The sequence below is a fragment of the Taeniopygia guttata genome, chromosome 11 (assembly GCF_048771995.1).
Source record: "Taeniopygia guttata chromosome 11, bTaeGut7.mat, whole genome shotgun sequence".
Classification (NCBI taxonomy): Eukaryota; Metazoa; Chordata; class Aves; order Passeriformes; family Estrildidae; genus Taeniopygia; species Taeniopygia guttata.
The window spans coordinates 17,476,833-17,504,550 of NC_133036.1; the positions used below are offsets into that span (position 1 = coordinate 17,476,833).

Below are 27,718 nucleotides of genomic sequence, written 5' to 3' on the forward strand. Positions count from 1 at the left end.
TATGTAATTTACTGTTTCGTACATGTGGGGAAGGTCGTAGAAGAGGTAGAAGAAATGACTTGTTAATTTATTCCATAGTGAGATATCACTTGAATGCTTTGGAATTGCACTGTCTCCTGAATTCCCAAGTTTCCCAAGTTTCCTTGTACTAGCCCAAGCAGTAAAGCATATTTAGAGAGATCCACTTTCAGAAGACCATCCTTCTTTTCCAACAGGTCCTTTCTCTTGCTGGAATCCTGTTGACCTTGTCACTGTTCATCCTGGCAAGTGAGTGAAGTGTCACTGGCTAATGGAACACTGAAACCATCCATGTTTCTGTAAGGGGCAACAGCAACTCAACCCTGGAACTCCTGCTCAGGCAGAATTTGCCACTAGTGCCAGTTCTTAGCCCAAAGCTCACCAGACTTGACCTGGAAGAGTTTGTAGGCTTGAAGCCATAAAGTTCAGTATTGGAAAAGTGGTTCTGGGGAGGGGGGGAGGGGGGGAAGGGGAAGCAAAAATCAAAATGTTGTCTGAAATTCTATTCTTTGAGATGTGAGCACATTTTGCTGAAAAGTTTAAGTGGTTAGCATATTATCAAAACTGTCCATGCTGGACTACTTCTCCATAGAAAAAAAGTGAATTCTTTCATTAATAGTAATCCCAGACAACCATTCTGACATGCTGATTTTTATTTCCATCCATCAAAGAACTGAGCTTGTGAGGGAAAGAACATTCTAATATCCCCACCATCTTTTCCTCTTCCCTTTCAAACTGAACAGAACACAGTTCCTCATTTTTCTGTTGTGTTGAGCCACTCTTTTACAACAGTGGGTTGTGAAACCAGAACTCCCACTGACACAGGATCAGAGACAGGCTTGAGATTTTAGAGGTGGTTCTGAAGTCCTGAGAAGCCCTTCAAAAGCTGTGTGCTTTTAGCTGGGCTGAATTGCTACTGTCTTCAGATCTAATCTTTCCAGCAATTGATTTTCCCTTTATCCTCTGTGACCAAACTTCTCCCATGGGAGGAATTATGGTTCTAGCTTTCCTAAAATTCTGTAATTCTTATTCCCAGTGTGGCACAAAAATGGGTCACACTTTGAATCCTGTTTACACTAACTCTGCAAACTTATTCATTGCTTTTCTCATGCAGATGGTTGCATGTAAGAAAACATATTTGTTAGATGTAAATTTTAACTGCTTGGGGTCTCTATCTCTGTGCAATATCCAGCCTAATGTCAGCAAAGGACAACATTTATGTTTTCATTTAAATATAAAGTAAGCAGATGGGACTTCTCTCATCCATGGAGTAGTAAATTAAAACCAAAAGTAACAATTTTTTTAATGTTGTGCTCTGCTGGGATGAGAGCTTGGCGTTATGACATCTGCTCTGGTTTGAGGATTCCAGGAGCTGCTGTACAGCATTTTCTGTAACACTGAGATGAATTCTGCTAATATTGTTTTGCATAATCCTGTGAACATGCACACAGAAAGTCTGTGCTGCCCTGCCTCCCCTCAGAATACAGCCCAGTACAGACCTTGATGCTTTCACAGCATATGTCAATAATGATCACCATGGCTGAAACACTCTCACACAAAATCCAGTTCAGATTATCTGAGCAGGGAGACAGTGAGAGAGAGAAGAAAAGAGGCACAAGTCTGCCAAGCTGTAGCTTGGTATCCCAAGTAAACAGCTTTTCCTCAGTAAAATTTATAATTCAAATTTTCTGTGAATCTGCCAGCCATTACAGCAAGTTATTGAGATTCCACTGAATATTCACAGAATCATTAATGTTGGAAAAGCCCTGCAAGGCCATGGAGTCCCAGCTGTGCCCGATGCCCACCTTGTCCCCAGCCCAGAGCTCTGAGTGCCACCTCCAGCCCTTCCTGGGACACCTCCAGGGATGGGCACTCCAGAGCTCCCTGGGCAGCCCCTGCCAAGGCCTGAGCACCCTTTCCATGCAGAAATTCCTGCTGGTGTCCACCTGAGCCTGCCCTGGCCCAGCCTGAGGCCGTTCCCTCTCCTCCTGTCCCTGTTCCCTGGAGCACAGCCCGACCCCCCGGCTGTCCCCTCCTGGCAGGAGCTGTGCAGAGCCAGAAGGGCCCCTGAGCCTCCTTTGCTCCAGGCTGAGCCCCTTCCCAGCTCCCTCAGCCCCTTCCCAGCTCCCTCAGTGCCCCTCACATGATAGACTATCTAAAGTACCTTCCAGACATTTTTTCAATAGACAGATGTCTTATGGTGCCAAGAAATGATCAATATTAACTTAAATTTTGTCCTTCAATTATAAACTGTTAAACTTTTCCTCGTTAACCAGACACAAAGCATGACTAGTAAATCATTAGATCATCTTGGAGAGTTCAACACAATATGCCACAGATATGGCCTAAAACCAAAATGCTTCTTCCATCTCTATAATCCAGACTGCACTGAGGGTGCTTAGGAAGTAGATATTCTCTTGGGATATATTCTCTTAGGAAGCAGATTTTTCTCTTTCAGGAATACACTTTTGGGAAAATCCAGACAAAATACAAGTTCTTATAGATGTACATGACTTTTTACTTTTTGATTTTCTAAAGTTTTTTATTAACACTGTCAACCTGTCAGAAAGTGCCTTTTTCAGTAAGGTTGTGTTAGACATTCACAAACAGTTCCCTTTTACTTCTCTCTGAGGAGAATGAACAGTGGGTGACACTAAGGGACAGGAGAAAACAGTGACTGTGTGTTTATTTCAAGGCTGTACAATTACTTTTGCTGATGTTTTTGTTCTGTGACAATAATGATACAATGTCTCACACAAATATAATAAATAGTTAATATTGTGAATGATGATATTTTAGGGAATCACACTGAGGTAAGGAAAAAAATCTTATTTGGTCTCAAGTGTTCCTATAAATTTGCTGTGCAAAAGGAAATATGATAAATAAATATGTTACATAGACTTCTAGGGGTAATTTCATATACATAGAGACCTTGGGACTGGGGCTCTGTGCAGGTGCAGAGCAACATTAAAATTTATGCAATTGTAGAATTTATCCTTTATGGAAAATGAACTTTCCTCCTGAATCAGCCAGAATGTCTGAGCTTCTAGCAGCAGTAGCTGGTACATCATGTGCAGAGGTCTCTGAGCTGCCTCATTCCCAGACACCTGCACGTATTCCCCACTAGCCTTGGTCAACATCAACATTTTTTCATCAAGAAGTTTGGGCAAGAAGATCTTAAGAAGTTTTTCTTTATTTTTTTTTCATTGAAACTTTTTTTGTGGGAATAAAGAACTGGAGTGCAAAAGCACGGAGCGAGGGCCATTTAATTACACATCCATTTGGAAACCTGAGGGATCAGGAATACCTTAAATGCCATTTCCTTCTGCAAATTTATGTTAGGGAGAAATGCTAATCTTCATTGATGGTTTCTTTTGAAAAAAATAAGGAACATTTCCTTCTTTGAGACAGATGGCTGAAATGGAGATGTTTCCTCTTCTACTCTCATTTACCTCAGCAGCTAAACTGCTCACTGAAGAGGTAGGGTACTTCAGATCACAGCTTCTTCTATCCAGGGAACTGAAATTCAAATTTAAATGCTTCTCAGTCTTTCTGGAGAGTGCTTCATCAGCACTGTGTGCTTCACCCTGCATCTCTGTAAGCACATGAAGGAGTGTTCTCCTTCAGTGTTTAAGGGATGCTGTTTATTTTGCATGATATACTTATTTGGAAGCAGATGCATACCTTTACATTCTAATCCTACACTTAAGAAGGAGGAAAAAGGTAGGTTGAGATTCCCTAAAACATGGGAAGTCATTCCAAAGAGAGCACCTGAACTGTGTCGTGTTCTGCTAACTGGATATAAGGAGTTACCACTGATTATCACTCCTGCATTCTTCTAATCCCACGTTTTAAAGTGCTTGTGGAATTTTAAAGTTCTCATGAAATTAAAAATGAGCATTTTGTGCTGGAACAGTTTTGTTCTTTAGTAATAATGGAGAAAATAGCATCTGGTCTTTGCAAGTAGCAATTCCATATAGACTCTGGAAATACATTTGATTGTCTTTAGGGCAAGAACTAATTCAGAGAAAGGCTCTTTATTTGCCACCTGTGAGCCTTGACCTTGACCTGGAAAGTCTTTCCTCACTGTTGCATGAGGGGCAATTAAACTTCTGTGAAGCAAGACCTCCCTATCATAGCAAAGTATGTCAAGTGTATCAGAGCTCAAACCTCCAACCTCATTTTATTCCCTTTAAATGTGCCAAGCTGCCTCCTGTTAATTTGAATAAACTGAGAACAACAGCATTTAATAGGTTTGGAAAACTTGAAAGTTTCTTTAAGGGTAGCTAGGATTTATATATGTTGGGGAGAAAGCAGGTTTCCAAAATAAATAAGACACAGATTTCCAGTCCTGGGCTTTTTGTAGGGTATTGCAGGGATGGAGTTTAGGGCTTGGGTCAAGGGAGGTGTTATTAGCAACACAAGAAGGGTAAAATCAAATTTCCACCTCTTTGGAATGGGAGAACCCCACAGCCCTGGCACAGGTGCCCAGAGCTGCTGTGGCTGCCCCTGGATCCCTGGCAGTGCCCAAGGCCAGGTTGGACACTGGGGCTGGAGCAGCCTGGGACAGTGGGAGGTGTCCCTGCCATGGCAGGGGTGGCACTGATGAGCTTTAATGTCTCTTCCAACACACACCACCCCATGATTTTATGATTAAACTACATTGGTCTAAGAAGTTTTGTGCCCGTCATCTAATACAACTTAGGGAAAAGTTCAGAGCTCATTTTACCCAGGGAGGAGGGCAGGGCTGGAGCACACACATGATCTGTTCTGTTCGGGCAGCTCAGCTGATGAGAAGTAATTTATTAAGCTCCATTACCTGGTGGTTTAGCATGGATCACTGCTGTCTTTCACAAACCTACAGAAGGTGGGGAGTGTACCCATCCAGAAAACTGATTTCTTACATAAGGCAAAGTGCTTTTCAAATTCCTGTGGATCCACAGACCTGCAGATTCATGTTGTGTATGAAGGAGATGTGAGATCTCATATTTTGGGTTTTATTAGCAGTTGTCTGACCACCACAAAGGTTTGCAAGTCTCCGAGAAATGCAGGTGATCATTAGTTTTGCTGAGGTCTGTGATTAAATATGCTTTGTTTTCTTTTATACCCAAATGAAATGCATTCAGAAACCCCTTTTTATCAGACATCCTTAAAGATATGAATATTTGTAAGAGAAAAAAGAATCCTTGGTGCTGAAATGTAACTCAGCTTACAGTTTTTCCTGGTCAAATAAATTCTTCTGGAATGCTGGGTCCCAGGGATTGCAGTTTTGCCTTGATCCCATTCACAGTTTCCCAGGAGAGTTATTCTGAAACGGTGATGGTGAGGAGGGAGCAGAGCAGGAGCAACCTTTTCTGCCTGAGCAAAACTCAGCGTGACACAAAGCAGCCAGCTCAGCCTCCTTTAGGGTGTTTAAGACACAGAACTCATTTTTCTGGATGAAAAGCAGACAGTGACACTGCCAGCAACAGCTGTGTCAGCTCAGGTTCTCCCTGCAGGAGGGACCTACCGGGCTGGAGAGGCACAAATGGCAGAGCCCACTTTTAACCACACCAAATGAGATGTGGAAGTTCCCAGTGACTGTCCAAAGCACAGCAAATGGCACTGATCAATAGTGAAAAGTATAGAACCATTAGGATATGTTTAAAGTGGGGAGCTCAGCTTGCATCCAGAGCATCAATACCTCCATGTGGATGAATAATGAATGGCTTGGTCTGGTATCTTAATCACAAAAAAACATTCCAGAGGAAAAAATTAAAGCACAGTTTAGGTAAGTAGAAAAGAGGAGTGTTTTGAGCAGAAAAACCTTTACTGTCCTCTCAAAAAACCTTAATTGAATCATATTTTACACAGTTAAATCAAGATCTTTAATATCCAATTCATCCCCATAAAAACAGGTTTTTTATTATGTTTACATTTATAGAAAAAATTATAATTAGCAGTTTTTAAGAACTCAGATATCAGAATAAGGTAGAACTACTTTTAAAGGAGAAAAAAGAAGGAATTTTGAAGAGACACACAGTACAAAATACATGATTTCAAAGTAGACTATATTAACATTTCATACTGCTTAGCACTAAGATGATCATTACAGGGTAGGACCTATCATATCCATTGATAAATTAGAAATTAATGAAAGACAAAATATTAGAAAACCAGTCTTTATTCTATTTCTTTATTTTATTTGGAACATGACTGCCTTGCAGTCATTAAAATAAAATAAAATGAAATTCATCACATTTTTCAACTCACTTTAGATATATTTGGATGCTCCTCAAGCCTTTAAAATAATAGCTATGGCTATAAATAAATTTAGCATTTTCCCAGCGCTTATTATTATTAGAATGTCTCTATGAAAAATGCAGCTTTTGTTAACTTGGGACCAATTAATAAAGCAGTGCCTGCAACGATCTGTAGATCATCAAAACACTGATTAGGAAGGCTGTAGCAACTTTGGTTTTCTCTCTAAAGAAGTGATCATTTTCACTGCCCACTGGAGAAACAAGAATTTACCTACAAACATTACCTACCATGTAAAGGAAAGGAAAAGGTGTGACTTGCTAACTACAGCTAGGGAGAAGTTATTTTTTTCTTTATTTTCAAGATTATTACTTTTTGTCCACCTACTAAAAAAAGCAGCAGGTACTTCATGGTCCATGGTTCATACTTTGTAGTCCATCACTACATATTCTACAATAGCTTCTAGTTGGAGTCCAGTGTGATCCGTACATTGTGATTCAGTTGGAAATGCTGCGTCTCTATTCAACTTTCCTAAAAAAGGTGCTGAAATCTATATCCAAGCACAAGGAGAGGGAGAGGCTCCTGCTCAGCATTACCAATGGCAGATTTTGCTGTTCTGGGTTTGTACCGTTCAGTGGAACCAAACTAGGGAACAGCAGCTCAGGCAGAGGCACACACAGACCCTGACATCCTCTCTGACTCCCGACTGCTTCTTCTCTCCCCGCCCAGGGCTGCTGCTGTCTTTTATATGGTACATTACGTGTTACATGTTTACATGTTTATAGTTTTTCCCCAATGCCTATTACCTGTATTAAATGGTGCTTTTCTACTCTAAACCAATCTGTGAGTGCCAACATCACCAAGAACATGGAGGTAAGGAAGAAGAGAGAGGGAGGACAGGGCAGGCCCAAATCCCTCTGTCTTAAAACTTCTGACCCCCATGTCCAAAGTAAAAACCCCCCTGTACAGGTGTTAAAAGCCCCCTGTAGAACACTAAAAAATTCTTCCCTCTACTTTGTAACTACTTTTACTATAACATCTAAACTTTTGTGACTTCTTGTTCTTCCTGCAAAGTTGGTAAATCATTCCATGGCTCAAACTCGAAATCACAGCTGTTTCTAGCTGCCTGCCAGGGTCTCAAATGCTTCTGACCTGGGCCTGGAACATCCAAAAATGTCTAAGGGACATTTTGAGTTTCAACATCTTTGAATTCTTACATGAATCCAATCTCTTCAGTCACTGAAGAGATTAAGGGATGTTTTTCCCTTAAAGCAGCTTCCTGATCGCCCTCCCATCATCCCAGTGAGAACCTTGGACATGCCTTGAACAGCTCTGCACAGGCTGAGTCTCACTTGGTGCAGTGCCAGAAGAGAGATGCAGATCTCTGGAGACGGCCCGTGATGCAGATTACAAGCAGCACTTAAATGGCTTTGTTCCCATGACCCGGTTCATTTCCTGGGCGCACCGTGGTTACAAATCCCGTTCTGCGCCCTGCATGGCGTGTTTGCCACTGGGGCAAGCTCATCTGTCAGAGCCAGACCCAGCCAGAGGCACAGATGAGCCGTGCCAAGGCTGGCTGGCACCCAGCCGTGCCCTGCCCGGCTCCCAGCGCGGAGCTCACCTGCCGGAGCGCACATCCCAGCCCGAGCGCAGCTGCCGTCAGGATTCACGCACAGCTATTCTGGGTCCTGCATGGGAAATCCTGCTAATTGGGTAAACCCACTCTAGTGTACAGGCACCAACTGGCAGACACAACTTTCACAATGAGAGAGATCCATAATTTTCAAATGTAACTAACAATTTGTGACAATAAAGCAGCAACGGGAGCCAAGATGCTGGCACTTCTCCTTGTCACCTCTTTCAAGCACAGTAACTAGAATTTGCATTTGTTTCCTTTCCAAAGGCAGTTACTTATTTATAAAGTAGGCATTTAATGCTTGCAGTTTCTTTGGCATGATTTTATTTTAGGCAAAGTCTCTAAAGAGTTTAGTGTTGTCTCTCTTAAGGAAAGTACTCAAAGAGTACTTAATTAATGCTGCATCAAACCAGAGAAATGGCATCATCCTGACTAGAACTGTCTCAAAATGAGTAAATAACAACTGTGAGACAGGAAAGTGAAGATGATGGGAGTGTACAAAATTATGGGTGACACAGACACAGAAAATCAAAAATTCTTTTTAAACTTCCAAATGGTGACAAAGGCAATGCGTTTCAAACCTACAGAAGCCAAGAATTTATCACTGTCCATTGTCATTCATGATGCAGTGTCTTGGTCAAACAGCTGCATCTCTGCCTCCCTTGTCTGGTGCATATTCCTGGCTTGTAGAGCTCCTTCGAGGGGAATTTTCTTTTTTTTTTTTTTTCATTTTTAGACCAGGCCCTGGGCTATGACATGCGGGATATCAATCATTCTTTCCCTGGAGGTTGAACTCCCCCAGAAAATTCTATGCATGAAGGAAGGTCAGCATCAGAATAACGTTTTTAGAAGAAAACTATTCTTTACTTGGCATTTGACTGTGGGCATAAATCTTAAAAGAGAAGAAAGAAAACAAAAAAGGACAGAGACTTGGAGGGGGGAGATTTTGAAATGCTGGGTTAAGCAGGGAGGGAGTGGCTGGATTAAGCAAGGACAGCTTTTTCAGGTAGCTGATGTTCATGATGCTGGTCACCAGTGGCAGAGGCGGCCAGGTGAGCCTGAGGCAGGTGGAGACATGGCCCCGAGCCCTGCGTGTCTGCGAGCCCTGGAACTGCTCCCCTGCTGCTCTCAGCGCTCCACCAGGCAGCAAAGCCTCGCCCTCTCTTATTAAAAACCTCCTGCTTCACCTGTTGCTTTTCTGCTGTTGTTTGTGGATTTATTTTTGTGTGTGTGATTTTTCTTTTATAGGTGTGATTCCTTAATTATTTCTTGTCAGAATGTTTGGTAGGCTGTCTGGAAAAGGAGGTTGGAGTCATTAAATCGAACAGTTCTGACATGGCTTCCTAAGTGCCACTTGATGGATGGCTGTCTGGAACAATATCCTCACTCCTGCTGATATTCCCCACCAAATCCAAGCCATACAAAGTGTCTCAGAATCTCAGCAATCACCTATTAGCAATAAATTATTCCGTGGCACTCCAGATCTCTTTCAGTCATTTCCAGCACACCAACTCCATATGGCATTTGGAAAGGATTAGGCATCATATGGATAATGTGCATATTTGGAGTTTTGTTGGAAATGAGAGGAAGGGAAAGAGACTGCAAAGCCAAGATTCACTGTTAGGGTTAGAATGCAATTTCCCCTCTCTGTGGATTATTGGGGACTAGGTGATCTCTTTAAGGTCCTTTCAGGTTTAGGGTTTTGTCCATGCCCTCCATGTCCCATCCATTCCCATCGTCTCCACCCTGATTTAAGTAAAAAATGTGCTTTTGAAATGTCTGTGAAGCATCTGTTGGTGCCCACTGCCAAAGGAAGCCGAACTACATGTCCAACCAGCTTAGACAACTCCTATGGGTTTTTTGGCCACTTTAATGAAATGAAAGAAATGTAGAACTCATTTGGAAATTTCCTGTAAACCAATAAAAAGTTTAATTTTCAAAACCCAACTTGAATTTTATGAAGATAATTCATATCAAATATAGGGAGAGGTTGCTCTGTTTCATTCAGTTTCTGGAGAAAAATAATTATGCTCTTTACAATTTGAAGTGCATTTGTATTCCTTCCAAATAGTCCTATTACAACAAATGAAGTACTTACTATACATCTTTTTCCTGCTGCTTTTCAACTTAAATTTAATTTTCACATAGATTTATTTAAAACAATTCTCAACATGACTCAGCCAAATGATGAATTTATTGAGGGTTCAGTAGATGTGCAATCCAGTTGAAGTTAAAAATGGCTGCTTTGTAATTCTGTGCCTAAATGAAATTACCCATTGTAGCCAGCTATGGTGCATCCATTTAAAGTCTATTTCTTGAGGCACATATTCAATCTTTAACACAAAGAAAGCATTGTGAAAATATGTTGTTAACAGAAAAATGTATATATATATATATAGCATTAATATTAAGCAAATGTTTTAATTTATGTTTCTGTTCTCTGAGCCAGCTTGAGCAGTTATTGGTGTACACACTTTGTGTGTGCAGAGAATGCACTGCACTTATAAATGATGGCTCATTTTTTTATGTCTCATAATACGTGACTGTCTCTGTCCAAATGCAAATAGTTTAAACTTAAGAAGTAAAGTTTAATCAAATGAATTGTAGAGCATAAAAATATTTGTAATAAGATGTCATTGCAGAAGAGGTTTGTGATTTGTATTGGTGATAGAACAGACTATGCAAGGACTGTGCCTCAGGCAAGGTGTGATTCTGTTTTCTTTTCCACTTTTGGCACAAAATCAGCAGTTACATCAGAGATAAGTCCAAAATCAGCCTGTCTCACATAAGGAATGCTTGAGTTCAGCATAAGATGTTTCCAAATTCACCAGTTTTAAGAGCGGGACCCAAAATTTTCTGAGAGGATGCATCAGTGAGGTTTCAGGTAGCTGCCCAGCATGGAGGTGCATTCGACTCTCTTCTTATTTGGGAGTTTTGATCAAGTTACCCCCAAGCAGCTTTGATGAAGTTACAAAGTTAGGTCAGGATAAGGTCATTTCTCCTCATATATGAACATTGAGGATCTCTGTCCATATCACCACAGCTGTGTAGCATCTACAGACTCAGTGTGTAATCTAAAATCCATTTCATTTTGTGGATGAACTTCCATCCTCACCATGCTGGATGAGACCTGTATTTCCTACTTTAGATGTACTTTATGCTGTTTATTCAGTAATGTCCTGACTCATATAGAAGGATTTCCATAACTGCCTTTGCAAGAACTCATAGAAATGTGGGAAGACACAATTCCACATCCTCAGCCATTCCCAGGCTCCCAAAGTCCAGCTGCATTCCATAGTTTCCACTGCAGCCCATCCAGCATGCAAATAAGCCTCCAGCCACACAAATAATTGAGAGTAGAACTATTTTATTATTTCTTTAAATGAGACCAGGAAAAGCACAAACTGTTTCATCTTCCTTCCCCAGCATTTGCTGATGTTCAAACGTTGAGAGCTGCACACTAAGGATGGGCTGGCTGTGGAATTCTGACAAGGTAAGGAGGGAACATCCCAGGAGGGAGCTGGCTCTGGGTATGTCTTTAACCCCAGCACCACAAGGGAAAGGCAGCAGAGCTTATCCAGCTGCCTCCAAGGGCTTCCCTGTGTTTTGGGCCGATGCTGAGCCCTGTCTGTTTATCACAGCCTGCCCAACTCAGTGTAAGATCACATCCTGCTCTACACTAGAAGAAATTCTTCATGACTGCAGTGCTACCTCTTGATACAGGATTAATGGAGTGCAGCAAATACTCAGATATTGATTATGAGGACTCATTTTTCATTGTAGATATCTCCTGCCTACTAAGCTTTACAGCCAAGTCTGGAATTTAAAACAGTACTATGTTCAAAACACCAGAATCCAGAACTCTTTTGCTTCCTGTTGCTTTACTTTATATTACAGAGGCCGTACCAAGGAAAAACGAAAAGGTTTTGATTTGTTATTAAGCCATGGATTTTAACCAGATCCTGGTTTAAAATCCTTTAACTTGACTACCAGAACTTTCCAATCAATATATTTTATTGACATAATGGCCTATAAAAAAAAAAGTAGCTTTGTGTCACACAGCCAGCATTTCCTGACAATCCTACAAAAACATATGGAGCTCCTCATAGTTTGACTACTGATGTTCTCAGGTTTGGGCAGATTCCCCACATGGAGGCACAAGGAGTTGCTTTCTTTGGGGAATTTTATGCTCATGAAGTACAGTTCCAAAATAGTACTGGAGCTTGGACTGATATGAAAACCTCCAGTGTTCCTAGATTCTTCACAAGGCTCATTAAATCTTTGAAGTTGATAGAACAGGCTGTTTTGTCTTCGATATTCAGGGACATGGAAGGTAAAGAAGGCATTTGGGTTTTGTTATTTTGAAATCAGCCAGTAAAAAGGGCCTGCCATAAACAAAGCTTATGCATAAATTAATGCATCTGACAAAGAAGTTAATGATCATATGGACCGAGCCCAAATTCCTGATCAATGAATCATGTAGGCTGCTCTGTTTAGGCTTTGGCAAATCAATACTCCATTTTGTTAAACAAGTAAAATAGATTTTTTTGTGGGGTCCTCTGGGATAATTTTTAAATATAAAGTGTTAGACAAAGAAATCTGCAGGGGTACTTGATAGTATTGCTTGGAGCTTCCCAAATTTATTTGATTTTTGGGATTTATTGTCTTGTTATGCTTCTTACCAGGTACCAACACACAGCAGATAAGCAGTTACAAGAAAGAAGCAGTAAAATTTCGAGGCTCTTTTGTAGGTACAGAGCTGTGAAAAAGCCCATGACATTGCAGATTTATTATTATGGTCTAATTATAGAATCACAGAATTATTTAGGTTGGAGAAGACCTTTAAGATCATCCAGTCCAACCATGAAGCATGTCACTGCCTCAGACTGCTGTTAAAAGAAGTGGGATTGGTCGATGGGAGGAGCCTTTCCATTTCATTCTCTCCCCGCACATGAAAGTTTTTCTTTTTCCTTCATCATCTTATGTTGGAGTTTTATTTGAGTCTGGTGGTTAAATTGTCCCTCAGGGCCCAGCCACACTTGTAGTAGGCAAAGAAACCCCAGCATCTAGCCTGTTGTTTTTGTGTGATAGAAAATATAAAAATCAAGATTCCTAAAGGGATTTAGGTACATAGTGATGCAGCTAGATCCTACTCAAAGGCTAAGAAATAAATTTGGAATTTTCTATTAAACAGAAAGATTATGACAATTCCACAGGAAGAAATTTAAGTAACTAATGTGGATTCCTGAGGGCAGATAAACTAGCAAAAGGTTTTCAAGAAAACTTGATTTTTTGAAAATTAGTCCTGCAATATCACATTCAAAAGAATAAATATCAGATTCTGATTTTTGCTGCCACAGCATTTTCAGAGTGGGTAGAGCAGGTGAGGTGATTAATTCCTGAGGAATGTAATCCTGCTCCCCAGTTTCCATTCTGCTCCAGTAATCCTGTAGATCCCGCCAGACATTCACATGGGCTTGGAATGCCATCACAGTTCCCTAATTCCGGGCCCAAAATTCGTGGGTCACAGCTGGTGCTATGAAGGGCATTAGTATTGCTGATTTTGCAGCTGTCCTCTAGTTCCAGCAGACGCCTGAAATTCCTGTCTCTGGGGCTCAATGAAGGATGAACAAAATAACTTGAGAAGAGAACAGAAAGTTCTTCCTTTTCGTTAAGGCAATGACAGAGTCTTGCACTTGATACTGCCTGGACAAGAGTCCTGGAACGCTGCTCCTGGAGAGATGTAAGCACAGACACAATGCCAAATCTGATTACATAGATCAAAGTGGTATGCTGCTACAAAGCTCTGAGAACTCACAGCTCGCATTGGCAGAATTAGATTTGTGGCTAAGTGGAATTTTTCATCATCACAGCAATTTGTTTTGGTACTTAAGGATGAATGTAGTGACCTAACTTTAAGTAGGCAACATTGAATGCCTTGGTTTTCTAAGAAAAGCTACTGCTGCCCAGCTTCCCAGTTATTTATTGCTTTCAGAAGCACATCTTATTAGAGACAGTGTTCAGAACCACTTTCCAATAGGAGAACAACCAGTACAGAGATGGGAATAAGAAATGACCCCTTCTCCTTGCCCTGTTGGCCTCTGGTCTTTCATCGAGTTTATCTATGCAAATACTGCCCTACTAGAAAATTACTCTGGGATTTTAACAAGGAAGCTGAACAAGAAGCTGCTGCTGAACCCTGAATTAGGGATTCTGGGTGGTCACTGCTTTGAGTCAGCAAAGAAAAGAAACTAACTTTGGCAAAGGATAAATTATTATATCCTAAAATGGTTTATGTTCCCTTGGCTATTTGTGGTGAGTGACTGAAAGTCAGGTAGAGGACACAAGCTATTGAACAGATCACTGGGGACTCTCCCAGCTTTGGGCTGCTAAAAATCTTCACAAGGGTATCAGAAAATTCTCTGCAGAACAGGACAAAATGGATACTACTCTCAGGCTGAGACCACCCAGAGACAAGCACCCTCTCCATTAAAACAGAAACAAAGGCCTTCCAGCACATCCTAAAATCAGGCATTTTTTGCCTGTTCTACCATTCTCCCTGCCTGCAGAATCACATGTTGCTGAAGGTGTTTTTGAAATCCAAGCAGAGCTCAATATTAATAGTGACAGAGTTAGTTACTGTCCTTTATCAACTTGGGATCAAATGTTCCAACGAAAATCAATGGAGTGTTTTCCCACAGTGTTTCTGAAAGCAAGATCAAATACCTGCAGCAGATAAAATGATTGTGTTTTCCCAAGCCATTAGCATGATTCAAGTGATATGCTCCTAAAATAACTTTATGCAGAATCAGTGGTTTTTAAAAGAGCATTTCAATTTCATTTGTCTATAAATATTTCCATTTTGGCATATATTTCATGCAGCTGTGTCAGGAACCCTGTGTCAGGCTGGACCAGGCCATTGCATCACCTCCAGAGTTAGAGGGTGCACTCTTACCCACTAGAGGATTGCTGAGTAGACTCAAGCTCAGTGTGTTGGGGCTGGACTGGATCATCTTAAAGGTCTTTTCCAACCCTGATGATTATATGACAGACAGCTCCCTCAGCCTTCCCTGGGCACCGAGATGCTCCAGGAGCTCCTGGCCCTGCTGAGCATCCAGAACTGGACACAGCACTCCAGTACTTCCATAAATAAAAGACTAAAATCATACATAAAACATGAGAAAATTAACATTAAATCTATAGAAAAACTATAGATTTTAGGCAATAAAAAGATTGAATTTGCCAACAGTCTGTATGGCAGAGCTGGAATGTCTCACATATTTTAGTTTGATGTGAGCTCACTTGTTTTACTTACAGGTGCTTGCAGAAAGTTGTATCCAGGAGCCTGCTGTTACCTGAGTCAGTGAAAACCCTCTCCATTGCACAGCTCTCAACAGAAGCTTGTACATATCCATGAGCAGCACTTGTACATATCCTTGCACATATCCACAAGTGGGACTTGTACATATCCTTGTACATATTCATGAGCAGGACCTCTAAAGTCTGCAGTTTTCCATAGGTAATTTCTGTAGGTATTGCATGGGGCAGCAGTAGAGAAAGGGGACAAAGATCTGTGAGAGAAACAATGATGTACAGATTGTTTTTCAGATCAGTTGTACGGATGCTGTGCCTCGTTCAAGCAGTCTTTTTGACAGTGTGGAGAAAGAGCTGTGATGGCCATGGCAAGAGAGAAAGACATGGAAATCTCCAGTTCAGAGAAAGCTCAGTGTGTAATAGAAAGCAACTTGGCTGCATCTATCCCCAAGACAGAGATTTCACTCATCATTGTTACAGAATGAAAAATTTAAGAAAGCCCCAAGAGAAGAATTTTCTTATTTTATTCAAACGAAGCTTCCATCTGAAGGCACATATGCCACCATATGGGATACATTTCAGGCATTCATTAGGAGAAGAATAATTAGTCTAGCATCATACCAGGAAGAAAGGAAGAGGCCCAGAGGATAATTACTTTAGAAACAGAAATAAAAGACCTTGAAACTAAATTTGCTAGGGACAAGTCAATGAAAAATGAAAAAAAAGGAACCTTATTGATGGGAATTTGAATTCTGTTATCAAGGCAAAGAGGCAAAGGGGCATGCGCACCACAGGATTATTCTTAGCTTGGGGAGAAGCTGGTACATTATTGTTTCAATGATTATGGAAAACACGTAGTCTCATATTTCAGCCATTCACCACAAGCAAGAAGCCTCCTCTGTAGTACAAAAGAGATTAAACACTTCCACATTATCCTGGGAAGAACTGCTCTGTGTGTCCTCTCTTTGCAAATACACCATTAATAGTGCTACTGGTCATGGGCTTTAAATGCAACTGTGACCCTTTAAAGGTTGTCAAAAAGGATTATTCCTTTGCAGAGCTTCCTATGAAACGGCCTGCAAGAAAGAGAAATATCTGTATTATGTAAATAAAGCACAGATTGAATAACAGGAGAATAAAGAAGGCTCAAAAGTATGTCAGACAGGGATTTTTCTGTGAGCAATTAAACACACTGAGATAGTGCTCTCTATACATCAACTTAATCCTAACCATGCATTGAGCCAACTTATCTGTACTTCACCTTCTGGAGGGGAACAGGTAGACACATTATATAGAATAAAAGCCATGCATTGTATAGTGCACCACAGTCTGTCTCTCATGCTTCAGGCCCTAAGTAACTAACCCTAATTAACTGCAGAGTTTGGAGTTTCTGTGCTACTCAAAAGGCCCATGGGAAGTGACAGCGACAAGATTTGGCCCTTGAAAAGAAGCACCAGTGACTGGATTCCTCCTCTTCATGCCAGGAAACACCTGATATTCTGCAGCACTGAAATTGTAATGGGAAGTAAAGACTTGTCTAAGTAGAATCCTTTGATTGGGACAGCGGTCAAAGGGACAGGTTTTTGATGTCTGGAGCTCTTTGCAGCAAAGAATAAAATGAGATCTCGCATTGCTGTGTGTGAGACAGATGGTTTGGGATATGACAGTGGTTCATTCATATCAGGAGCACTTGTTACAATGCATTATCTTTCAAAGATACAGAGAAAGCTATCTAACATTTTGTGACTCACCTACAGTATAAACAAGATAATTACCGGGTTCACCTGCTAGAGCTGGGAGATCGATTATGGAAGCTAATTAGAGACCTGTTTTAAGCAGATATGAACTCATGAGTTTTTGTTATGGGTTCTTCTCCTCTTAACACACCACAGAGAAAATCATAGAACAACAGTGATTAGCCTTATTTCATTTTTATTGCTTCTCCCATTCAAAGTGAAACCACAGAAAGTCAAAAGTGTAGCTAATTTACTTTAGCAAGCTAGAAAATGTAAGTTAATTTCCTTGCTTTACTACTTAGAAAGCTCTGCCAGAGCATTAATGTCAAAGGAAAACAAAGAAAAAATACGTATCCATATGGAATATGAATATAGCTCATGGTAGCTTGACAAACACTGGCAGAGAACACTATCATGCTTGCAAGGAGGTAACAGATGTTAGTAGTGATCTTTTGAGCTCTTGGTTACTAGTACATATCCGCAGTGCTACAGAGAGATCTACCAGGTTGGGATGTTTGGTTTTGGTTTGGTTTGGGTTATTTTATTTTTCTGGAACTGGAGAATGCTTCTGTCTCCTTTAAGTAGCAGTATTCTTTATTCCAAAAGCAGAATATCCCTAGCACTGCCCACAAATTCCTGACTGTTCATATCTGAACACATCATATGTCTATGGTCTGCAGTCAATTCCCAGATCCATGTGTGCTGTCATACTCCAGCACGAATTACTGCAGAATCTGTTGAGTCTGCAAATTTCACGCAGCATCTCTACCCACATGTGGGATGAAAAACACAAATGACTTTGGGCAGGCACAAAGACTTCAATAATTAGTGCTGAATCCCTGAGTGCCCTGCTGTCTAGTGCAAGCTGAGTCTGAGCAGGGCACTCAGGCTTCCAGCCCACTGGAATGACAAACACCTGACAGGTCCACCTGCCTTGGGAGTGAACTGGCACTGCCACTTGGAAACTGGAGTGAAATGTGGCCTGAACTGGACCTTGTTAGGCACCTACAGCAGAGCTACAAAGAGACCTTGGCATTTTAGGCACACAATTGTAAACTAAACCCTGCATTCATCAGAAAGCTCTAAATCATTTAGATTTTCACCAAGCCCTTAACAGATTCTTTTTGAGAAAGTTTGCCCAAATATTGCACACATGAAGCAATAGGCACAAAACTGTGTGAGCTGGGAAGTATAGGTTGGGTATTTCATCTGTCACATGCACAACCAAGGGAGGCATCATTCATTGACCTTGACTGCCACAAACAGGTTGTACACAAAACATGAAGCTTCCCCTGCTTCCCCTGCTCCTCTCCTGAGTGCTGACTGAGCACCAAAGTGCACCTCTGTGGCTCCTGTCACAATTGGTTCATTCAGTACTTTCCTGCTCACTGAATCAGTGGAAGGAACACAAGTGAGTGACTGGTTTTAGTGAGCAGAGCACTAACTTGAGTAAGGGAAATGGTAGCTCACATTTGTTCCCTCCATTATTTTTAAATAATAACCTTTATAGCTTATGTAAATTCAATAATGGGAATATGTTATTCTATTTTAACCAGCTTGAGGTGAAGTCCTGCTCCAAAACATGCTATACATGCTGTTTCAGACAACCTGGTAGGTGACCTACCCCTAATGTCCCTCTATCTTAATCTTAATCCTGGAAATTTATCTCCAGAACAATAAATACTCTAGGCTGGATGACAAGAGGTTAGCCAGGCTGGTTCTTCTGGATCAGGCCAATCCATTGATGTTCAAGGTTCCTCCTGGGACTCACTGTCCAATGAAACCCCTGAAGTGAGACACATCAGGAAACATAAACTGCTAACAGGGTTAAACAAGAGCAAAACCCCAGATATTCAGCACTGAAGGATATGGATTGTCTTTGCATGTGTCCTGAAGCAGAAATGGGGATGAAGAGGGTACAACAGATGGAGATAGGCTCTGTAGCTGTACAGTGACATCCCTGCTCTGCCCTCACTCAAAGAACTTCAGTGTCTACAGAATTCATCAGGAAGCAAGAAAAAAATCTTTACAGTCTCAAAGGTACTAAATTACAGGACGGCTCATCAATGATATTAATACTTCTGCAAAATCTGGACAGTAACAGAACTAAATGTGCTGCTTAATTGTCTCAGTGATGGAGTCACATTTACAGCATTTCCGTTTTAAACCCATTTATTCCATGAAAATTTACACAACCTGGACACAAAACCACCTAATCCTGACTGAGTGCCCAACTCCATGGCAGGGTTTAGCCCTGATAATCTGAGGGCACAAGGGGAGAGCCCTCTCAGAGCACAGAGCTGCACTTCTCCCTGCCTGACTCCTCAGTACACCCGAGGCTAGCACAGAAAGCCCAGCCAAGCTCCTGAGCAGGCCTTTCCTGGCCATTGTGGCTTCATTCATGATACCTGTCTTGGGAGGTGAAAACTGTGCTCACAGGCAAGGAACCAGACTTAGGGATGGGCAATGCTTAGAATATCTTAGCATGAACCTATATGATGTGGTGGGTTTAGTGTGCAAAATTAGACAATTCTTTATTGAAAATTACATCAAATATTTGACTAAATTATTTTATTTGTGGTGCAATGTAAGAAACCACCCTGTTGTCACACAAAGATATAAACAATATCTGATTTGAACAAGGTCTGAGTTCATCTGCTGCACACAGTCCTTGATCTCCGTGGTGCTGTGCAGCCCTTCAGAGGGGCCTCAAGAGTCTGGGAGGGAGGGAAAAAACATCTGAAAATCAACCAAGGCAAATGCAGGTGCTGCTCCTGGGCAGGAACAAGCCCAGCACCAGCTCAGGCTGGGGGGACCTGCTGGAGCAGCTCTGGGGGGAATGACCTGGGGGTGTCCTGGGGGACACGGAGCTGTCCCTGAGCCAGCAGAGTGTCCTGGGGGTGTCCTGGGGGACACGGAGCTGTCCCTGAGCCAGCAGAGTGTCCTGGGGGTGTCCTGGGGGACACAGAGCTGTCCCTGAGCCAGCAGAGTGTCCTGGGGGTGCCCTGGGGGACACAGAGCTGTCCCTGAGCCAGCAGAGTGTCCTGGGGGTGTCCTGGGGGACACGGAGCTGTCCCTGAGCCAGCAGAGTGTCCTGGGGCCAAGGAGGCCAAGGGTGCCCTGGGGCATGGGGAAGAGTCTTGGCAGCAGGTCAGGGGTGATGCTGCCCCTGTGCCCAGCCCTGGAGGCACCTCTGGGTGCTGTGTCCTGCTCTGGATCCTCAGCACAGCAGGGCCAGGAGCTCCTGGAGCATCTCAGTGCCCAGGAAAGGCTGAGGGAGCCGGGGCTGCTCAGCCTGGAGAGGAGCCCCAGATGAGAGAGGCCTCGGCCCTGGGTGTCCCTGTCTGTCTGTCCCAGTCTGTCCCTGTCTGTCTGTCCCTGTCTGTCCCTGTCTGTCCCTGTCTGTCTGTCCCTGTGCAGGACTCAGAGCAGCCCAGGCTCTGCTCCAGCCCCAGCCATGGCCCCAGAGCCCCGGGCAGGCTGAGCCCAGGAGCTGCCCCTGCCCAGGAGGCAGAACTCCTGCCCTGGGCAGTGCCAGCCCTGAGCAGATGGAGCAGAGAGGCTGTGGAGTCTCCTCCTGGGGACATTGCAGAGCCACACGGACACTGCTGGGCCCTGTGCTCTGGGATGGCCCTGCTGGAGCAGGGAGGTGGCACCAGAGCAGCCCCGGGGCCCTTCCAGCCTCAGCCACCCTGGGATTGTGGAATTCCATCATCTCCTGCAGCCAAATCAGCACCTCCCATTTAAAGACTGAAATCCCCTGACACAGCCACAAAATGAGACAGGCATGTCTTAGGCTCTGAGAGGACAGCACAGTGGGTAAATTGGGAAGTAAAGATCCTTTTCCCATTGAACACAGCAATGGAAAAAAATCTATCAGTAAATATAATATTGCAGTGTAAAGCAGGCCTGACAGCAAGACCAAACTGTGCTTGTGTTTAATGGTCATTTATCTCTGCTAAGAAAAGGACTGACAGTTCTCTTTCCTTTTGACTTAGAGATCTAGTTCAAGTATTCGCAAGAGCCAAAAAACAGACTATCAGTGTACCAATGCAAGATGCCAAGGAAAACTCTTACTGAAATCAAAATAAGAAAAAGGAAAAATGAAAAAGCCACCCAACAACACAGAGTTAAGGAATGGGGTGAGGAATATTATATTTAAGAGACCAGAGTTATATTAATGTGAAGGTACTATGTAGTTGGTCTTTATCAATCAGACAAAGGCTGTATTGTCACCTTAGCTTCTTAGATACCCTATCCAATAATTAATTTATCTGATATGGGACAGCTATATTATCCCTGAATAAGATGATTTGTATAGATCTAAAAGCAAATGCCTCGGCAAAAGACAGGGTTGATCATTATTACAAAGCTCTTATTTTTCCTCTACTCTTAAGACTTGGGAAATTATTTATTTGACAATCTGAAAATAAAACTTGAGCTGTATTAGCATGTAGACTGCTCAATAAAAGGGAAAAAAGTGATAGAGAGGATTAATAAATTACATGCTAGAAATGGGAAACAAGATTAGAGGTGACGTTTTGGCAATGTCTTCCTCACAGTGAAGGAAAAAAAATGAAACAAGATTAGTTGGAGAGGAAGGAGGGAGTCAATCAGTAGGAAAAATGAATTTAGAAAAAGTGAGAAAGCCTGTGAAAAATGGAGGAGTTGATTGGGATAAAGGGTGCAATAAAAATTCTCCATGTCAAGGAGGGACATCACAGCTCTTCAAAGTTAAACCCTCAGTGAAACAGGGGGGAGAAGTGGGCTGGGGATACTGGGCTGGTGGCACAGAGCCCAAGGGAGGGGACAGCAGTGAAAACTGGGGCTGTTCCTGTGCTGCTGAGGCAAGAGCAGTGAGTTCCCCAAGGCTGGGTCCATTTCCCAGCCCTCCTGTGCTGCCAGGGCACAGGCTCACACAAACACAACCACAGCAGCCCGTGTGCATTCCCAGCCAGAGGCCAGGCTGGATTTTCAGTTTGTTTTCATGGCTCACCATTGATAGATTACATCCTACTGCACATCTCCAATCTGCATATCAGGCTTCCTCCAGCACATTACTATGGCAACACCTTCTGGATCAGGGATATTGGACAGCACTGGCTCTTTCTGCTTTCAGCAGCGAGCCAAAGGAGGGCTCCAGCCTCGGGCTGCTCCTCTGCCAGCCAGTGGATCTCTTCTCCTTCAGCTTCCCCACCTCCACCACCAGGGCTTGGCTCCTCCAGCTTCCTCTCTCACTGTTAGGATCTTTTTTTTCCCCCTTCCTCCCTCCCTTGTAGTGGCTGCTTGAAACCTGTCCTAGGGATGAGCACATAGGCAGTTTAAGAAGCTGCACTTCAACTGCTAGACCCAGATTATCATCTGAAACTGATAAATTTGCATGCCAGATGTGCTGTGAACAGGCGTGAGATCAAGACCAAAATATTTCATAGCTATAAAAATAAACCTTCTTGGGACAAGTGTGGGAAGAGCTACTATTTGGTCACTCTTCAGTGTCAGTTTTAGTCCCTGATTGTCTCAGGACAATCTCAGTTGTCTCAGATTGTCTCAGTCGGTCATCCATGGCATCCTAAGGGAAAAAGAAAAAAAAGTAAGAAGAAAAAAAATAAGAACTAAAAAGCCCTTTGAGTTGATCCTATTCAAATTTACAGGAACCATTCCACTACAACCCTGGTTGGGCCTTCCACAAAGATCTGACATGTGCTCATTGAATGTGGGATCCTGCTGGAATTCATCTCTGTGTGAGCAATCGTCTGAACAAAATTATTCCTCCTGACAAAAGCACATCTCAGTTCCTTTGCAGGTATCAGTAAAATGCCCATTATACTTTCTTGCATTCTTCTGCAAGACACAGATCTCAGAAGATGTATTCTGTATGCAGGAGCAATTACCATCTTCTAAAATGCTCATGTTCCAACAGCAGTTCTTCCAGGGCAGCTAAGAAACAAGGCAGATGATTTCCCCCTGTAATTTAAAAAGCAGGATTTAACAAGTAAGAGGCTTCCATGCCTTACAAATGTTGACTTTTGGAATCACAATTCTTGTAACTTCAACTTCACAGAAGAGTTACATCAATTTGTCAATGAAATTGAGAGTAGTTAATGTATAAAAGGTAAATTTTTATGTCCTAAATCAGCTGGAATATTATAATGCTGAAATATTTTTTGACCTTGAGCATTTGAAATGAATGCATGGTTTGCTAATGGTCTTAATGGGGCACAATGTCACCTAAACACAAGATGCATGTAGATGTCCAGTATTTTCATTTATTGCCAGCCTATTAACATCATTATATTTTTCAAGAGTATTTTATTTTGAAAGATAATTTTTTTCCTAGATTGTATCACTACCTACTGTTAATTAGGATGAGAGACAAATTCAAATTTGCCTTTATTTTTCTTTCTCAAGAAGTGTTCTTTATTCTCTATTAATTTCCCACAGAGAATTTTTTTTTAATAATGAAGAGGCTTTGTTTTAGAGTTTGTAATCTCCTGGACAGACTTTACAATGATGAAATATAAGTGTCTTTTCTACAATATCCTGCTGTGTTTGGAAAGCTTCACATCAGGCAAGGGGTTAAGTAAATCTCCAGTTCCCTGGGGGTCAGTTTGCAGAACATGCAGGTCCATACATTGTTTAATCTCTTAAAACTCTGCAAATGGAGCTTATCCCCTTGGCCTACTTGCTCTTTAAAATGGTGGCAAAACCATTCTAAAATAAGAGCAACAGTTCGGCAGGGGAGATGTCAGGCAGCCCCTAACCAAATGCCAGAAATAAATAAATAAATGCCCAGAAGTTTTTGTTGGATGATTGAATCAGAAACCCTCGTTTGGGTTGGCAGGGACCTTAAATCTCATCCCATTCCCTCCCCTGCCACGGCAGGGTCACCTCCCCTTAGCCCATCCAACCTGGCCTTGGACACCTTCACTTCCACACCTCTGATCTGCCATCAAAGCTCTGTTGCACACCTACAAATTCACCATTGTTTAAAGAGGTTCCCAAGAGAATAATTCCTCAGTTTTTAGTCCATCTTGATGAACGACCTTAAGGCAAGACTCAGCACTGAAAGCTGACAAAACTTTTGTTATAGAACACATAAGAAATACACTTCAGTCTCGACATCACCCCTTGAAGGCTTTAAGTTATCAAAACACAATCAGAGATTCCCAATTTCAACCCTGTGTGGCTGGACATTTAACCATGCACTGAGTGCACATGCATTAGCTGAGTGACTCTCACACTTGTATCAAGAAGTTTTGAAGACACTGGGCCAGTTTTTTTTCTTTTGCTGACCCTAAAAAATCTTATTACTTACAGTGATCCAGCCAAAAATGCACTTGATATAGTGTTGAGTTCACACCCGGAATGAAGAGCTCAGTGCTGTGCTCTGCAGGTAACAGTGTTGTACAAATCAGATGTTAAATTCCAAACCTGTGAGATGCAAGGGAGAAGGTTTCTTTTGGAAAGGTACAGCAGGAAATGTTTAGCATTTTGTGTATTGTGGAGATAAAAATATATAGATATTATATACAGAATTATATAGATATTATATACAAATATACAGAATTAAAAGTAATGAAGGAAAAAATTGGCAGGAAGAACAAATGATTTGAAAAAGACATAGGACCAAACACGAAAGTTAATGACCACACTTTTCAGTCACTTTGATATAAATTCTGAAGACTAAGGAATTACTAAAATATGGCATGGCAGTAGAAGTGCAATTTGTACACAATGTAATAAAGAAGAAAAATTAAAAGAGAATCAATGAAATTTGGCAGAAAGCCAGACGTGATGAACCTACTGGTTAAAAATGGCCCCATTATTTTCATTTTTTATCTTAAAAGTGGAAGATTTCTAAGTGAGGTATTGAATTGGATATTTAGAAAAGTCATATAAGTGTTGGATAAAAGGAAATTGGATGAAGAAGAAATGAAGGAAGAAGATGCGGAAGAAAAATTGTTTCTGAACATTAATGCTATGTCCTAGAGGGTAGTACATAGCAGGACATCCAGCAGCAAGCACTGTAATGAAATCTCTAAATGTAAAAAGCAATCAAAGCTTGAGCTAAAACACTCACAAACACAGGGGTACATAAGAGTAAATGAAGTTAAAAGACTGTAACAATGATGAAAGAAAAGGGAATGGGCTAGAATTGTATTTGAAATGGGGTTTAGAATATGTATAAGAAAATAAAAGATGTTTACAAGGGTTTGGAGGAGTACTGTAGCAGGGAAAAGACATACAGAACACAAAATAAATTATTTTGCCAGGGGATAACACTAAAATAAAATAAAATTGTATTAAAAATGCCAGAGAGATATCAAAGGGAATCAGTTTCATATAAAAGAGGATCAAGAAATAACAGTACCTGAAGATTGACACAGCTTTAGAGTGAGCAGAGCTGTCCCATATTTCCATCTAAAATGGCACTGGGTCAGGTAAGACTCTCAGAGAGCTGCACAGATGAAACTACTTGAGAAAATAATTATAAGGACCCCAACATCAATATTCTAGGAGAGAGCCTGGTGAAATTCGCTCCTGTGTGGAGGATCTTTGCAAGTTCCTGGCAGTATTTAAATTTCAAGTTTAGTAATTAGAGTTCTCCAACTCTCATAATAGAACTCAGGAGAAATGATGAATACTATGAACAGCCAGGACTTAAAATTTGCAGAGATGACACAATTTCATAGGATGTTCAAGATGACAGAACAATTTCTGGCCGTGTGATTACTCAAAGCTGAATGAAGGCACATCACACAACACAAAGTGAAATGACACAGGGTTGGAAAGAATTACTTAAGCATCTTCTACTCATTGCTAAGTTCTAAATTAACTTCTTACAATAAAAAGCAACAAAAGAATCTCATTAATTTTGGACTCTTCAATGGAAATTTATTACAAAGAAGAGAGAACGATTCTACAATTTCCCTAAATTGCTGCACATTGAGAGAGAGGAGCTGTAAAGACATGGTGCATGTGTGTGCATGTATTTGTGATTATTGCCAGTCTCCTTTGCAAAATTAGTTTGTAATGTGATTAATAATACATGGTCAGATGCACTTTGTATCCAGCTGAATGCTATAAAGCATGGAAAATGGGAAGTGGAGAAGGTGATGGAGTAAAACAAAAAATCTGGTCAGATAAAGCATCTCACTTATTTCTTATTCTTTATTCTCTGAACATTGCAAATAGCCTTTAGAATCCCTCAGGTGTGAGGAACTAGATCAGATGAGCGAAAAAAAAGCAGAGAGAACAGTAAGTCACAACCACTCCTAGAGCTGCACCAAACCTGTAATTACACAACAGACTTCCAGCCAAGGTTCCAAAACCTATTGGAAGGCAAAGTAATTGGGATCCAAAAAATCTGACATGGGGAGGAGATTCAGGGTTCCAAAAAAATGATTATCCAAAGGCAGCTTAGGTGCAAACCTCTGTGCCCTCCCAGCTCCTCAGCAGGGCCCTGGGAAGACACAGCCAAGCTCTTTGTTAAAGCTGAGCACTCCTAGGTGCTGACCATGGAATCTAGGGGGGAGAGCAAACAGAGATACCATAATATTCAAATTGGGTTGTATTAAAAATGAGAAATGAATGGGGGAAAGCTCTGTATGCTCATTACAGCAATGGCTCCCTGGCGGTGTCCCTGCTAGAAAAGCACTTGTCCCCTTCTGCGGGGTGTGAGGGCACTGCCAGAGGAAACTCATGCCTCTGATATTTAATTTGCTGCATGACAGAATGCTCTGGAAAACAAAATGAAGCCTTTGCTTCTCTAAATAATCTTCCCGCCCCCACTGCAGTCATTGTCTTTGTAATATTTTATGGCTTGTCATATAACACTCTGGGATATTGTCCTACAGAGGATGTGACTACACTGCTGAAATGAAATACCTGTGTGGTGTTCCTTGCCCACAGAACCACTGGAGCAGTGGAAGATGAGGCTTTGTGCATTTCTTAGCATTTTATTTTGATTTTTTTTCTATTTTTGTAATAAAGAGAAAAAAAAAAAAAGGAAGCAAAGAAAACAAGCTTCACATAGATTTAGTACTTCAGGGAGAAGAATATAGCTATTCCATCTATTTTATAAATGCAAATATGCTTATAACATTGATCTCAACAGTGTAAATCAATAATATCCAGAGTTTCCCTGTCCCCCACAGATTGTCTGCAAATTATAAATGGTGGTTACAAAAGTATAATCATTATGAAATATTTTCAGATCTCATATTCTACTCATGTTATAATTCAAAAAAGGAACAGATATCTTGGAAGTTAGAGTTTTGATGTTTTAATGAGTGCACTATGTTTTTTCTAGTGAAGCACAACCAATTAAATTGAGCATCCAATCTTTTGCTGAAGGAACAGTCTGCAGCTTCCAAATGACTGCAATTCTCTCTTTTGCCATTATAGGAAAATATTTTAATCCTGTCACCAGGCTCAGTGCACTGAGAAGCCTGAAGCAGCTGACAGATAACGTAAGTAATATTCAATATAATCAGATTGGGCTGTGCATCCAGCACAAGGAGCCATTGGGAGACACAAGGAAATGCGAGATCACATCTTGGAATTCCATCTTTTACTGTGGGGTAAAAAAACAGTTTTTCTCACCTTTTCCAGAACTTCAGTACTGATCAAAATTAGCCTTTTGGAAGTGTTTCCAGATTCTTAACTGTGTTTGCTGAAAACCCTGCTTACTAAATATTTTAGAAACCCAACAGTCCCTAGAGAACGTCACTGCTAGAAAATCTGACACACTGGATGCCAGATAACGCAGACT

At 41.5% G+C, this 27,718-nt stretch overlaps 2 long non-coding RNA genes across 4 annotated transcripts in view; one reads left to right on the forward strand and one right to left on the reverse strand.

The window, feature by feature from the left end:
• Positions 1-16,839, forward strand: part of LOC140684849 (uncharacterized) — a 38,950-nt gene extending 22,111 nt beyond the window's left edge. Inside the window, exons 2-4 of one of the 2 annotated variants that reach the window (XR_012057731.1) lie at positions 11,321-11,387; positions 15,212-15,413; positions 16,587-16,839. This is a non-coding gene — a long non-coding RNA (uncharacterized lncRNA). Of the gene's footprint in view, positions 1-11,320; positions 11,388-15,211 lie in introns of both variants that reach the window. The other variant, XR_012057730.1, reaches the window with a different exon arrangement.
• A 115-nt stretch (positions 16,840-16,954) lies between these two features.
• The window catches only part of LOC121470584 (uncharacterized), a 55,957-nt gene continuing 45,193 nt past the window's right edge, over positions 16,955-27,718 (reverse strand). Inside the window, exons 4-5 of one of the 2 annotated variants that reach the window (XR_012057729.1) lie at positions 22,836-24,375; positions 16,955-22,513 (exon numbers count right to left, since the gene is read on the reverse strand). This is a non-coding gene — a long non-coding RNA (uncharacterized lncRNA). Of the gene's footprint in view, positions 24,376-27,718 lie in introns of both variants that reach the window. The other variant, XR_005981651.2, reaches the window with a different exon arrangement.